Here is a 16407-nt window from a genome sequence, read left to right on the forward strand (position 1 = left end):
TGCTAACGACTGCTTTTCTGACGTGTCCGGCTTCTTAAGGTGCTCGGGATTCCGAGGCAAACGGTCGGTCCGGGAAGGGTTCGGAGCCGGGTCGAGTCCTAGTCGGGCCCTGAATCGCTACGTCTTCCTCCCTGGTTAAGCGCATCGCCCACTGGGAGCCTTCCCCGCACCGCGGCGAGGCCGGACCCTCGGGCGGCCCGGACCCCAGACGCCGGAGCCGGGTTTCCGGGGCCCACTTGCTGCCGCGCACCAACCGGAAGCTCCCTATGGGCGGGAGCTCCCTGTGGGCGGGAGCTCCCTGTGGGCGGGAGCTCCCTGTGGGCGGGAGCTCCCTGTGGGCGGGAGCTCCCGGTGGGCGGGAGCTCCCGGTGGGCGGGAGCTCCCGGTGGGCGGGAGCTCCCGGTGGGCGGGAGCTCCCGGTGGGCGGGAGCTCCCGGTGGGCGGGAGTTCCCGTGGGGGAGGTTGGAGCTACTGTGGGCCAGATGCTGGTTTCGAGAGAGGCACGCCCCGCGAAGGTGATTCGGTCCATTCTGGTTTTCACCTCGGAAAGCCGCAGCTGGTCCGCTTCTAACGGTGTTTTGTGAGCGCCGCCTGGCGTCGCCGACCCGGGGGCCCTTTCCCTGGCTCTCGGCCCACAGGGCGCCCGGGGCACCTCTGGCCGGCTCAGTCTCCTCTCACTCTCCTTAGACTCCTTCCTGCACCGAGGCCGCTACCAGACCCTTTGTTCCATGGCCCAGGCCCGCATTCCCGCATTCCCGCATTCCCGCATTCCCGCCCACCTCTTCTGGAGCCCCGGCGTCATTGTGTGGCATACCAGGTATAAGCGACAGTTGGGGGTGTGTCTCACTCGGAACTCCTAATTGCGTTGGTTGTCAACCTGGTTGTACCGTTTGGCTTGGAGGAGGAGACGGATTCTTAACCCTTTGGCTGTGGTTGGGTCGGGAAAAGTTAGTACTTGGCTTCAGTGTTGGCGTTGAAGGCTAAGTGGGAAGATGAGAACTTAAAAAGTACTGCCGCGTTAGGACTCAAATGATCTGTGTATTTGAATGTTCCAAAAGTGTGTCTGAGACAACCACAAATAGTGTTACTCGCCCTTACTCACTTCGTTTTTATTTTTTAGGGATTAGGTTTCAGAGCTGCTGACAGATAACCGAGACTCAGGTTTCAGCCAAGTTCCCGACCAGTTCATCCTCTTACAGAGTTAATAGCCTTTTGTCGGCTAGACAAGAAACAATTTACCTTTTTCATGGAATTTGTATTAGGTAGGTTACATTTTATCCAATAAATTACATCAAGGTAGATGAGTGTTGAGTATAACTATTCACATTCCACTTGTATTCTTTGTGTGAATTTTCTTGTTTTTAAAAAGCTTTTTGTGATTTGGGTGAAAGTTTACAGAGCAAAGTGATTTTTTTGTTCAACAGCTCATAAACTCTGTGATTCGTGGCATTAATTGCAATCCCCACAATGTAATAACATTGTTCCTACTTTCTGTGTTTACTGCTTTTTCTTCGGTTTTAAAAAAACAAGTTTAGTAAGATGTCACACATCACACTCACCTAACTGCACTGTACAATTAAATGGGTTTTCACTATATTTACAAAGTTGTGCATCACCACTATCAATTTAGATCATTTTCATCAATCCAGAGGAAAGCTATATTCATTAGCAAGTGATCATGCTTCATCTCCCCTCCCCCAGTGTCTGCCAGCCCCTCATTTACTCTCTTTTTAGAATTCCCTATTCTGGGCATTACACTTAAATGGAATCAGATGGGGTGACTTTTGTGACTGTTATCTTCTACTTAATGATTTAATCTCACTGAGGATAATAATTTCAAGGTTCATCCAAGTTGTAGCATAAATCATTTTCATTGCTGAATAACATTCCATTGTATGGATATACTAGTTTGTTTTTCCATTCACCAGTTGCATATAGGGTTGCTATCAGGGTTTTAGTTTTGATTATAAGAGGGGACTTCAAAAAATGAATCAATGGAATTAAAAAATAATGAATAATGGGTTTTTTCCTTTGAGTTTTTTTAACCCCTTTGTATACCTTGGAGTGGACTTGCTTGGCTATATGTTAGCAGTATACTTAGCTATTTGAGGAACTGCCAAGTTGTTTTCCAAAGTGGCTGCAGCATCTTGTATTTCCATCTGCACTGAATAAGGGTGCCAATTTCTCCACTTCCTCTCAAACACTTCCATTGTCTTTTTATTGTAGCCACTCTATGTGTGTGATTTACAAACATCTCCCTAATGACGAAGGAAGGCAACTTGGTGGGGCAATGGCTACACCCTGATGACCAGGAAGGCCAGTGGTTCTGGTCTACCAGCCACTCAAGGGCTTGTGGGCTAGCTTGAGGGTTTCAGGGCTAGTTTGGGGCTTTGAGGATTAGTTTGAGGCCTGAGAGCCAGTTGGAAGCCTTGAAGTCTAGTTGGGTGGGCTTGAGGGCTAGAAGCATGCATCTTGGGAACACCCACTGGCAGCCCCCCAACAGAAGCTTGCTTTTTGGGTTGGTTATAGCAGAAGCATGCCACTGGGTGGGGGTAGGTAGGAGTGGGAGCATGCAAAATCATGCTTCTTGGACACACCCTCTGGAATACCCTTGCCAGAGCATGCCTAGAGGGGAGAGGGGCTAATGTCAGACTGCAGCCAGAAGCATGCTTCTGGGAAGCTCCCCCTGGTCCCTCCCCAAACATGCTTCTGGGGGCATATAAGAGTGGGATGCTGCCAAGAGCCTGTTTCTGGGGAGCTCCTCCTAGCTGCCTCCTGCCAAAGCATCCTCTGGGATTTTGTAGACTGGGACCCTGTCAGAAGCCTCTTGAAGCATACCTCTGGGGAATAGTGCAAGAGTGGGACCCCACCAGAAGTCTATTTCTGATGGCTCCCACTGTTGGTGTAGGAATGGGACCCGCAAGGAGCATGCTCTGGGGGTCTCCCATTTGCAGCTTTCACTAGAATCATGCCTCTCGGGGGTGAAGGAGTAGGGCACCGTGCGAAGCATGCTTTTGAGGGTGTCTCCCAGGCAACCACCTGCCAAAAGCATGGCTAGGGGACATGGAAGAGAGGGACCCTGCCAGAAGATTGCTAGTGGAGGGCTCCTCTGGGAGGCCCCACAATCCCGAAGCAAGCCACTGGGGGCGATATAGGAGTTGGGACCCCACCAGAAGCATTCCTTTGAGGAGGGGGGTATAGGACTGGTACCCTGCCAAAAGAAAGCTTATGTGGAGCTACCCTGGCAGCCTCCACCAGAAGCATGCCTCTGGGGTGGGTGTAAGAGTGAGACCCCGCCAGAAACAGGCTGCTGGGGGCTTCCCCTGCCAGCACCCCTCCAGATACATGCATCTGGGGTGGTGGTGGTATAGGAATGGGATCCCACCAGGAGCATGCTTCTGAGGGGCTCCCCCTGGCAGTCCCCACTCCGGAAGTTTGCATCTGGTGTGGGGGTGTAGGAGTGTACACCAGCAGTATGCTTCTGGGAGACTCCCTCTGGCATCCTGTCGAAAGCCATGCCTCTGTGGGGTGGGTTTGGGTGTGGGTCTAGGAGTGGGACTCTGCCAGAAGCATGCTTCGAAGTTGTGTCAGGATAGCCAGCCCCTAACGAATCATCGCAGGTCTGGTAGGCCCAATTGTACAGAGATAATAAGTAAACATTACTGTAGTAAAGTCATTGAGGTCATGAGAGATAGAAGAGAGAGTAAAGTGAAGGAGTCAGACATATTTCATGGTAGTATGCTCACTTCAGCCCCACTTGGTGGTCCACATGGAGATGGAAGAGGAGAGGGCAGGAGAGAGTTATCTGAATTGGGTGTGGCCCCAGGAGAGGGTGCCTCACCGGAGCCATTGAACTCAACTTTGCCGGCCATGAGTGTTCCAAGCTCCAGCTAAGAAGGTATCCACCGGTCCCTTCCGCAGGCTGAGTCCACGGCTTATCCTGGCCAGTCTGCCCTTGTGCTGAGCCCTTTACTCTGGGCACTCACCTCCCCGTGGCTCAGGGAAGGCCCTGTTAGGGCCATTGTTGGTCCTAGTCTCAGACCTTCCCAAGGAACAGGGCACTCAGCTTGAAGCCCCACCGATGAACTTCTCTCTGCCCTACTTATTGTGGGATAAACAGTGTTGTCTGCTTGCTCTGGATGGCTGATAACCCCCAGGGAGAATACCCCTGACCTACTACTTTCCTTGGCCTCCAAGTGTAGTCATTTACCATACGTAGCAAGCACCTAAGTTTGGCATATATTTGGGGGAGGCAACTCGGGTGAAATCTTTGTTTCCTGTAGGGTTGCTCCCCACCAGCTCCAGCAAAAAGCATGCCTCCGTCCAGAGTGTGGGAGTGGGGCCTACTTTTTTGCAGGGCGTGCCAGGAGGAGCCCACCAGAAGTATGCTTCTGGAGGGGTCTCACACCTACACCCCCCCACCCCCCAGAGCATGCTTCTAGTGGAGTCCCTCTCCTATACCCACACCGAGCCTGCTAGGTAGCACGTTTCTGGCAGGTTCCCACTCCCCCCCTCAAGAGTTTACTTCTGGTGTGGAGTGCAGGGGGATCCCCAAGAAGTATGCTTCTGGTAAAGTCCCACACCTACACCCACGCCCCTTCCCAAAGCCTGCTTCTGGAGGGGAGGGAGGTTCCAGGGAGTGCTCCTCTGTAGCAGGCTCAGGTCCTATCCTATACAACCCCGGAGGGAGGCTGCTGCTGAGGAGGGGTGCTAGGGTGAGCCCCCTAGAGGAATGGTTCTAGTGGGATCCCACTCCTATACCCCTCCCCCACCCCACAGCATAATTCTTGTAGGGGGGGTCAGGGGGAGCTCCAGAAGCATGCTTCTGGCAGGGCCCCACTCTTTCAGCCCCCCCACATAATGCTTCTGGTGGAGTGCAAGGGGGAGAATACTTTAAGAGAGAGATTCAAGGAGCCCCCCAAGCATGCAAGGGGGGTTTCTCCAGAAGCATGCTTCTCTTGGGGTCCCACTGCTACAACCCTCTCTGTAGGATGCTTCTGCAGGCAGGTTCAGGGGGAGCCCCACAAAAGCATCCTGATGGGGTCCTACTCCTACACCCCCTCCCCAGAACATGCTTCTGGTGAGGGGTCCTAGGGGGGCTCCTCAGTAGCAGGCTTTTAGCAGGGTCCCACCCCAACATCCCTTCTCCAGATCCTGCTTCTGGCGGTGGGTGCTGGGGGGAGCCCCCCAGATACATGCTTCTGGCAGGATTCCACTCCTACAATCCCCCTAGAGGATGTTTCTGGTGTGTGTGGGGCAACGAGAGCCCTCAGAAGCATTCTCCTGGTGCGGTTCCATTTATACCTTCTTCAGAGCCTGCTTCTGACTGGGACCGACTCTTATACCTGCCCCAACTATGTTTCTGGGGGAGGTGCCAGGGGAAGCTCCACAAAAGCAGGCTTCTGATGGGTTCCCATTCCCACATGGCCCACCAGAGACATATCTCTCATGAGGGGCTGCCAGGGAGAGCCCCCCAGAAGCATGCTTTGGTGGTGTACCCCTGCCACCACCCCCCAGAGCCTGCTTCTGGTAGGGGTTGGGGGCAGGAGGAGCCCCTCTCAGAAGCACGCTTCTGCCTGGGTGCCACTCCTACATACCCTCAGAGCCTGCTTGGTGGGGTGGGGGTGGGATGGGAGGGGGAGAAGGGGGGTATCCCTTCAGAAACATGCTTCTGTCAGGATACCACTCCTACACCTCCCTACAGACTGCTTTTGATGGGGGTGCCAGGGGGAGCTCCCCAGAGCTTGTTTCTGGTGGGGTTCCACTCCTACCCCACCCTGCTGAGCATGCTTTTTTCAGGAGGTGCTAGAGGGAGACCCCAGAATCATACTTCTGGTGGTGTCCAACTTCTACAGCCGCCCCCAAGCATGCTCCCAGTGGGGGGGGTGCCAGGGGTCCCCCAAGAAGCATGATTCTGGTGGGGCCCCACTCCTACAGCCCCCCAGAGTATGCTACTGGCAGGGGTGGGGTAAGGGAGAGCCCCTAGAACAGACTTTCTCACAGGCCCAGATCTTCAAGAATTAACAGGTGTCAATTTACAATAGAATTTACTAATGAATTTACTGTAGAGCTGGTTTATCCTTATTGTTAGGTGCCATCAAGATGGTTCCAGCCCCCCCCAAAAAAAAAGATGGTTCCAGCCCATAGCAACCCTATGCACAACAGAATGAAACATTACATTGTCCTGCGCCAACCTCACAATTGTTCCTATGTCTAAGCTCATCGTTGCAGCCACCGTATCAATACATCTCTCTGAGGCCTTCCTCTTTTTTGCTGCCCCCGTACTTTACCAAGCCCGATGCCCTTCTCCAGGAATTATCTCCTGACAATCTGTCCAGAGTGTGCAAGACAAAGTCTTGCCATCCTTGCCTCACAGAAGCACTCTGGCCTCACTCCTTCCAACACACACTGGTTTGTACTGTTAGGCCAGGGTATTTTCATGACCTTCTCCAGCACCACAATTCAAACGCAGTGGTTCTCTTTCGGTCTTCCTTATTCAATGTCCAACTTTCACATGCAAATGAGGCAATGGGAAATGCCTTTTAACAAACTAAATCTCAATTAAATATGGTACATTTACAGAGTTGATCAACAGCCGACAGTCTTCCACTTCCCTCTATCAACATGGATTTAATTTGTTCCAACTGTCCCATTGAGTTGCAGACAGTAGTAGAGCTAATTTCCTAATTCTTTCTCATTTTGTACCAAAATGTGTTAGTCCAGGTGGACTAGAGAAACAAATCCAGAGACACTTATATGTGTAACAGAAAGAGCTTTATGTACAAGAGCAATTTTACATTAAGAAAGCAGCCCAGTCCAGTCCAAATCCGTGTGTCTGATATTAGCCCATATGTCCAGTACCAGTCTATAAATTTCTCTTCAGACTCACGCAACACATGCAATGATGCTGAATGTAGGAAGACCACAGGCTGGTGGGGGGAAAGTCTTGTGGATCCAGTGGTGGAGGAGGCATCTCAGTGCTGGCAGGGTTCTCCACGTGGTTCCTTCACCTCTGAGGCTTTGACTTCCATCAGTCAGTCTCCATGTGGCTTGTCAACAAGAATGTCTCTCTGGGAGTGGCCTGTTTCCTGCCTCCAAAATGTGGTCATCAAACTGCATCATGCTTGACAGGCTAAACTCCACTCCCTCACTCTTAATTCTCTCAAATTGACAACAGATTATGTTACTACCACCCCGAATCATCATGTCACCACGTCTCTGAGTTCAGTGGGTATTTCTGATCCATGGCACAGTGCTACTTCCACTAACTTTCTGCTTCTTGTCACCAGTCTCCCAGTCTCCAAGTGATATGATGTGACTTGGAACTTTGCTTCTGATTTTTTCTCCCTATAATTCTGAAAACCTCCAATATCATTGGTAATTCAAATGCCTTGTAATTACAGGAAAGAGTAAAGTTTTAAAATTAATATCTCATGGACCATTTATTAATGTGAGAAAAGCATCTTGATACATTTTCAGGGGACAAGAACATACAATTCCATAGATGTATAGATTTTTACTTCACTACACCTGTGGATTTGTTTAGGTAAGATGTATGTTTGGTGTGTGTTGGACATGTAAAAAGAGAAAATAGTATTAGAACGATGTTTTCTGTGCATGAAAAGGGAATCAACGAATTCTAGAAAGTTCGGCAACCGAGGACTCTGGTAACCCTGAACTTTGCAACTGGGGCTACATTCACTGGTACCTTCTGTCAACAGATTCCGTCACTGCCAAAGAAGTAGTCTTGTCTGAGAAACCACTGATCTCCAAGGAAACAGACCTTATTGAGCCAACCTTGTTAGATGAACTAATCTGTCACACTGACTCTGTAGCCTCTGTGTACCATCAGCTTCCCAATGCGTTTGTAGAAGGAAGTCTTAGGATCCATAACAAACACCCATTCAATATGGAAGCACTGATTCTGGTGACAACCCTGTTGGCACGATCACTGCAACCAACTTGGAACAACCTCAGCTTCTTTACTCAGGCAACCTTTTGATTCCTCAAGGAGATCTTTTGAATCTTGATCTTAGTCTCCCAGTCAATGAGCCACAGGTGTCTTCCATGCAAATGGGAGCAGTGGATCTCTTGGCAGGGGAACTAGATAGTCTGGCTGGGCAGTCCTGCATCCCATCTTCAGTGCCTGCAAAATTTGCTCTTCCACCTACTACTGCTGACCACCTACTACTGCTGAATGACCTTTTTGAATTTTCCACAGAAACAGGAGAATATGTGACTGCAGCAAAGTTTAAAGGCTTGGAGATTTCAGGAACATTCACTTACCATCAAGGCGACATCTATATGGAAATGAACTTCACCCACACAGGTTTGCAGCACATGACAGACTTTGCCATCCAGTTAAACAAGAATAACTTTGGTGCCATGCCCAGCACACCTCTGACCATCTATACACCACTGATGCCAAACCAGAGCATTGACATCTCCCTTCTTCTCAACACCTTAGACCCAGTCATGAAGATGGAACTTCTGCAGGTGGTTGTGAAAAATAATATGGATGTTGTGGTAGTTATATAACAGTCAATTTAAGGATTAAGCGTGTAGGGGTGGAGTCCAGCCTGTCAATCAGGTCATAACCAATGAGGCTTCTGTGTGGGCATAGCCTTCCCCTAAGGATTCTGGGAATTCCACTATTTCCTCCTTGGAGGTGGGAGACTCTGCTCACACCCTGGGAGACAAGCAGCTGCCACAACACATGGACCCACCCTGATGCAGCCCTAGGTGCTGGAGAAGCCATGCAGAGACCTCCCAGCACTGAGATGTTTCCAATGCCACTGGATCCAAAGACTTTCTACCCACTCGCCTGTGATCTTCTACATTCGGTGCCATTGCATGTGTTTCGTGAGTCTGAAGAGGACTTTATAGATTGGTTTTGGACATATGGGCTAATATTGGACTTATGGACTTGATCTTGACTGGGCTGGGATGTTTTCTCAATGTCCAATTGCTCATACATAAATCTCTTTCTTATACCCATATGTGTGTCCATGGATTTGTTTCTCTAGTCTACCCAGACTAACACAGATGTTTTCTACTTCAGCTACCTCATTCCATTCAATATGCTTTTTGTAGAAGATGGCAAACTGGAATGCCAGATCTTCTTTGCAACATGGAAGGATATTCCTAATGAAAATGAACTTCAGTTTCAGATGAAGAAATGTCATTTAAATGCCAACACTGTTTCCGGAAAATTGCAAAACAGCAATGTTTATATTGTTGCCAAGCAAAATATGGAAGAGCAGAACATACTGTACCAATCGCTGAAGCTCATGGGAAATGGATTTTGGCCAAACTTTTTATCCAGTCAGGAAACCCAATTATATATTGTCACTGAAGTGCAGAGCTTCTGAAGTCTCTCAGTACATCTATCAGATTTATGACAGCATCTTAAGAAACTAATGGACGGGTCCAGTGCCCTCCAGCAACCCTGTGTTTCGTGTAAGCCATGAGCTCTTCACTGGAGGAAATTGCTTTGATGTACAGAATCTAAACACAAACACACTGAGGGTACCCACTAAAGTAGTGACTGATGTAACCTGTACTAACAGTAGGGCATCACCTGCCGCATATTTTGAGCTTCGTGTGAACCTGTATAACCACTGCTTCAATCGCTTCCCATTTGTCACCTGCTGCTGCTATCTGGTCCTTACTTGTGGCCTTCTCCATGCTATGCCAATGATTGGTGTTGTCTACATCTGCTTTTGAGTGTCATTTGATATTTTGAAACCAACCACTCCTTTCAAAAGCAGAAAAGAGGGAAAAGTAAAGTAAGGAAGTGTTCCTGAAAAAAAAAGTTTCATTTTGTACTTTAAGTTTTATTTCATCGGTCGATATGGGGTCCCTGCTGAATCAAATGAATAAGCCCTGCTCTTCTCTTTTAACACAAGAGAAGCAGTTTTACTCTGAGCCAGAATCACCTCTACACAAACTAAAACAACACCTGGTTGGTTTTTATTCTGTTTTTTAATACAATGAGGATACAGAAATCCTGGTGGCACTGTGATTAGAGCACTGGCCATCGAAACTCCAGTTTCTAAGGAGAACTATTACATTACCTGTCCATAAAGATCTACAGTCCAGAAAACCCTATATAAAGTCCCTGTGAGTTGGAATAGACTCAATGACAGAGTATGATTGTATGATTGGAGTCAGAAAGCATGTTCTCTCCCATTTTGTGGAATGAGTTTAATGGCCCAGAACTGAAAGTAGTTAACAGGAAGTGAAAGTTTCCTGTTTTACAAAGTTGTATTCAGCAAGTCAATTCAAGTCTGCAAACAAATTGCCCCAGTCCCTGCCCCCGTCCAGCACAGCCACCTTCTGCTGTGGGTCTCGGACATTTTCAGGATGCGACTTTTCTCTGTTTCTTGCATGGTCATCGGTGTCAGTGTCCTCAGACGGCAGGCTCTTAATCTGAAAACAGGCTGTGCTGACTGAAAGGACCATGGAAAGGAAAGACATTTCCTTTGCGAAGTCCTCAGGAGATCGATTGATGCAGTGGCTGTTGCAACACTGGGCTCCAATATAGCAAATATTGTTAAGACAGTGTGGTGGTGTTAGGTGCCTTGGAGTCAGTCCTGACTCCTTGAGAGCCTGCATGCAGTAGAAGGAAATACTGCCTGGCCCTGTACCCTCCTCACAGTGCTGATATTGGAGCCCAATTTTCCCAGCCATGTGTCACTTTATCTCCATGACAGTCTTCTCTCTTCTCCTCTTCCCTCTCCTCCTCCTTTGGTTTAAAGGACAGTGTAGGATTAAGCAGTGTTTCCTTCTGCTGTCCAACACAATGGGATACTTAGATTTTATAGATCTGCAGTGAGGTTGAGTGCATATATCACTGGAAATTTTGTAAATTACATGGTAGCATTTTTCACTTTGGAGGTCTTACAAAGAATTTATGTGTTTTCCTTTTAAGATACTCCTTGTTATACAGCTTGGAAATAATCAAATTACTTTTCATAATTATTTGATGATTATTTTCTTGGTTTAGTTTCATTATGGTTTAGATTCTGCATAATCAGACAGGCTTACAATATACTATACATATCCGGTAACACTCTCATCCTTTCCATTACTGACCCAAATAAAATTTATCATCTGAAAAAATTCATTGATTAAATTACTCATTGATTTTAATCCCTCAAGTTATTTTACTGAATGCTTTTAGAAAATTATAAGGTCCATCTGAGCGAAGGGGCAGCTCTCAGCCATAGCCAGCGTCTCTAACCCTTTCTCCACCCCCATGAGGTAGCTCCATACTGTGACACCTCGTCTTCTCAAAATAGTCTCACAGAGACCTTGCCCCCTCTCTTCACCATTCCCCTGGTGCCACAGGCAATGTGGGGAATAGTAGACTCCTTTTAGACATAATGATTTATTTCTGCCCCCAAAGATTATTAACATGGGATTCCTTTGTTCTCTCTCTCTCTGACTTTCTGCACCTTCTCCTGTGGCCGCAAGTCCCTCAGTCTCTTCCTCTCTCTAGCTCTCCCTTCTTCCTGTCAGATATTCTCTCTCTACTGTCTTCCAAACTTCCTTTAACCTGCCCTCTTTACTCTCATTCCAATCTAAACACCCTGGCAGTTCGTTAACTCTACTAAAACCTGTTAATTAAAATCTATTATCTGGCTCTGCTTTTCCTTTATTCCCGTTCCAACATAATGGTGCTGAAACTCTAGAGAGGTATTTGTGGCCAGGACTGTTGAGACATTAGCCTCTCTAATACTGATTCTCTGGTGGCCTCTTCCCGGACCCATCACAGCAGTCTTGTATGTCTGCGGTTAGAGACATTCCAATTCGAAAGGATCTGTGAGTGTAAAATCCAAAGCTCCCCACTCCAGGGTCATCTGCAGTCAGATGTCCTTCTCAGCCAGTGGCTCCTCTCACGAGCTCAATTTTTCACTCATTCAGCCTTTGATTATAGGATGTACTGTGAATGCAACCTGGAACTGCTGGGTATCCAACTGATTATAGAAAATCTAGCGACTACAAATTAATCCTCACAATTTGAAATGTCCACTAGATGGCACTCCTGACTTAAAAATTCTAATGATTACTGCAAATCAAATTCTTTTTTTCAACAACCATACTTGCAAGCATTCTATAGTCTCCGCTCTCATCCCCATCTCTATCAGGATTGCCTTCCTCCTCAATTCCTGCAAGCCCAGGGTAAAATTGCCCTTCTAGTTTTTCAGATCACGTTAAGCCTCAGTCAGCCTCTTCCTTTAGTGCTGTTTCACCCCCTCCTCAAGAATGTCTTCTTCCTTTGTTCTAAACCCCTCCCACTCCCACCTCCACCACCTTCTCCTCCACCACCTTCTGACATTCTGTAATCCCATCTCCTCCACCTCCATCTCCTCCACCACCTTCTGACATTCTGTAATCCCATACCCCCTACCCTGTTATCTATACAACTTCTGCAGTCATTTCTCCCTCCCCACACCACAAGTTTCTCCCCTCACTCCTTCTGTGTCAGAGTGCCCTCCCATCAGCACCATCTTCTGAGCAATCTGACATCTCTCCCCTGCTGCTGGCATCATTCCTTCCTCTCACCAGTTTTTGTTCAACTCTTCCCTGCACAGAAGCAGCTTCTTTGAATCCAGAGTCCATCCTCAAACCCTGCCTCCTTCCTTCCTCTCCGAGAAGTCATGGGAGCAGAAGGGCTGGTAAAAATGCATATTCTTTTCTCAAATTTATGGTTTATTTTTTTCTAGGAAGATGTCTGGAAACTTTTGCCTCTGACGTAGACATTTATGCCAGAAAGTTTAAAATATCACTCAGTCTTATAATCTTACCTGGAAAGATATTCATATTATTCATATAACTACTCTGGCTCCTAAAGCTTGAAGATAAACAAGCGGCCACCTAGCTGAGAACCATCAAAGCCTACATGGAAGAAGCAAACCAGCCTGTCTGACCCCAAGGTGCAGAAGGGACCAGTTATCAGATATCAAAGAGCTAAAAACCATATCAGTGGGTGCCCAGCTCCCTGATATGATCAATGAAGCCAAACGTGTGCATAAGCAAATGTGGTGAAGAAAGCTGGTGGTGCCAGGCTATCAAAAGAGATAGTGTCTGGTGTCTTAAAGGCTCGAAGATAAACAAGCGGCCATATAGCTCAGAAGCAACAAAGCCCACATGGAAGAACACACCAGCCTGTGTGACCATGAGCTGTCGAAGGGATGAGGTATCAAGCATCAAGGAACAAAACATCATTCATTGAAAATGTGGGTGAGTGCAGAGTGGAGACCCAAAGCCCAATGGTAGCCAACTGGACACCCCTTGCTGAGGGGTTGGGGGGAGGAGATGAACCAGGCAGGGTGCAGGGTAGCAATGATGAAACATATACATTTCCTCTAGTTCTTAAATACTTCCTCCTCCCCACTCTCATGATCCCAATTCTACCTTGCAAAACTGGCTAGAACAGAAGGTGTACATTGGTACAGAGAGCAACTGGAAACACAGGGAATCCAGGACAGATGACTCCTCCAGAAACAGTGATGAGAGTAGTGATGCCTGGAGGGTGGAGAGACTGTGGGGTAGAAAGGGGGAACTGATTACAGGAATCTACATATAGCCTCCTCCCTGGGGGAGGGACAGCAGAGAAGAGGGCAGGGGGAGATGTCAGACAGTGTAATATATGACAAAATAGTAATATATGAATGATGAAGGGTGCATGAGGTAGGGGAGAAGTGGGGAGGGAGGGGGAAAATGAGCAGCAGATATTAAGGCTCAAGTAGAAGGCAAATGTTTTGAGAATGATGATGGCAACCAATGTACATATGTTCTTGACAATGGATGTATGTATGGACTGTGATAAGAATTGTATGAGATATAAACAATACCCTCCCCTTGGGTGGATTAATGCCCCCATGACCCCACTACCCTTTTCTTCCTTGTATTCATCCTTTTGTTTTCCTTTCCCCGCTTCCTCCACCATTGTCTACTATGTACATCCCTGGTTTTGGTCTGGTCTCTTCCATACTACACCGTCTTCACCCCTAAAATGTTTGTATATATGGCGGGAAAAAAATGTTTGTATACAGTAGTTTTTTTTCCCTATGCCACTTTTGCTTTTTTAAAAATGTTTTAATTCTTACCTCAGCGGGCTCATGTTGTACTTGTCCTTTTGTGCCTGACTTACCTCGCTTAGCATGATTTCCTCTAGTTCTTCCCATGCCGCTATGTGCCTCATACGTTCATCACTGCTTTTTAGTGATGCCTAGTACTCCATTGTATGTATATACCACAGTTTTTTAATCCAATCGTCAGTTGATGGAAATTTGGGTTGCTTCCAACTCCTTGCAATTCTGAACTGTGCCGCAATGAACACTGGAGCACAGATGTCTGGTCTTGGTTTGTTTCTTGCCTCTTCTGGGTATATGCCCAGTAGGGGGATTGCTGGGTCATATGGTAACTCTATTTCCATCTGTTTTAGGTATCGCTAGATTGATTTCCATAGTGGCTGTACGTACTTACAGTCCCACCAGCAGTGGATGAGAGTTCCTGTCTCCCCACAGCCTCTCCAACACTTGTTGCTTTCTGATTTTTTGAATTGGGCTACCTTTGAGGGTGTCAGGTGGTACCTCATTGTTGTTTTAATTTGCATTTCTCTTATGGCTAAAGATCGGGAACATTTTCTCATATGTTTGTTGCCCATTCGGATTTCTGCGCCTGTGAAACTTCTGTTCAAGTACTTTGCCCACCTTTCAAGTGGGCTATTGGTTTTTTCTTTTTGGAAGCTAGCAAAGTGGGTGAACAAGTAAATGTGGTGAAGAAAGCTGATGGTGCCCGGCTATCAAAAGAGATAGTGACTGGGGTCTTAAAGGCTTGAAGATAAACAAGCGGCCATCTAGCTCAGAAGCAACAAAGTCCACATGGAAGAACACACCAGCCTGTGTGATCGAGTGGTCCTGAAGGGATCAGTTACCAGGCATCAAAGAACAAAAAATCATATCATTGACTGCACACCTCCATGATAGGATCGCTGAAGACAAATGGGTGCATAAGCAAATGTGGTGAAGAAAGCTGATGGTGCCCAGCTATCAAAAGAGATAGTGTCTGGGGTCTTAAAGGCTTGAAGGTGAACAAGCGGCCATCTAGCTCAGAAGCAAAAAAGCCCACATGGAAGAAGCACACCGGCCAGTGCTATCACGAGGTGCCAAGGGACCAGGTATAAGGCATCATGCAAAAAAAACAACAACGATATAAGTGTGTGTATATATGTGTATATGTATATGTATATATATACACCATATTAAATGAAGGGGGAAGTGCAGAGTGGAGACCCAAGGCCCAAGTGTCGGCCAATGGAGATCCCCTCATAGAGGGGTTTAGGAGAGGAGATGGGTTAATTAGGGTGTGAGGTAGTACCGATGAAGGACACAGCTTTCCCCCAGATCCTGGATGCTTCCTCCCCCCAACTACCATGATCCGAATTCTAGCTTGCAGGGCTGGATAGGACAGAGGCTGTACCCTGGTACATATGAGGGCTGGAGGTACAGGGAATCCAGGGTGGATGATACCTTCAGGACCAAGGGTGTGAGGGGCGATGCTGGGAGAGTGGAGGGTGAGTGGGTTGGAAGGGGGGAATTGATTACAAGGATCCACATGTGACCTCTTCCCTGGGAGAGGGACAGCAGAGAAGGGGGGAAGGGAGACTCCGGATAGGGCAAGATATGACAAAATAACGATGTATAAATTACCAGGGGCACATGAGGGAGGGGGGAAAGGGGAGGGAAGGGGAAAAAAAAAGAGGACCTGATGCAAGGGGCTTAAGTGGAGAGCAAATGCCTTGAGAATGATTGGGGCAGGGAATGTATGGATGTGCTTTATACAATTGATGTATGTATATGTATGGATTGTGATAAGAGTTGTATGAGTCCCTAATAAAATGTAAAAAAAAAAAGAGGAGAAAAAAATGATTAGGGCAAAGACTGTACAGATGTGCTTTATACAATTGATGTATGTATATGTATGAACTGTGATAAGAATTGTATGAGCCCCAATAAATTGTTAAAAAAAAAAGAATTGTATGAGCCCCCAGTAAAATGATTAAACAAAAAAGACAGAAAGAGTGTCTGGGTAGCAGCATGGTTTGTCTGGGTAGACTAGAAAAACAAATCCAGGGAGATTCATATGTGAATAAGAAAGAGCTTTACATGCAAGAGTAATTGAATATTGAGAAAATGTCCCAGTCTAGTCCAGATCAAGTCCATAAGTCCGATATTAGCCATATATCTGATTCCAGTGTATAAATTCCTCTTCAGACTCACACAACACATGCAATGATGCCAAATACAGAAATATCACAGGCCAGTGTGGGTGCAAAGTCTTATGGATCCAGCGGTGTGTAAGCATCTCAGCACCGGCAGGGGTCTCTACATGGCT

The 16407-nt window shown here is 47.3% G+C and overlaps 1 long non-coding RNA gene and 1 pseudogene across 1 annotated transcript; both read left to right on the plus strand.

The window, feature by feature from the left end:
* Nucleotides 1–466: 466 nt before the first annotated feature.
* LOC142456328 (uncharacterized) lies at nucleotides 467–15340 on the plus strand. Its single transcript, XR_012786063.1, has 3 exons — nucleotides 467–1262; nucleotides 12732–13248; nucleotides 14456–15340. It is a non-coding gene; the product is annotated as an uncharacterized LOC142456328 (long non-coding RNA).
* On the plus strand, nucleotides 5909–8982 carry LOC142456966 (AP-2 complex subunit beta pseudogene; annotated as a pseudogene).
* Nucleotides 15341–16407: the final 1067 nt, after the last annotated feature.

This window comes from Tenrec ecaudatus, chromosome 9 (genome assembly GCF_050624435.1).
Source record: "Tenrec ecaudatus isolate mTenEca1 chromosome 9, mTenEca1.hap1, whole genome shotgun sequence".
NCBI lineage: Eukaryota > Metazoa > Chordata > Mammalia > Afrosoricida > Tenrecidae > Tenrec > Tenrec ecaudatus.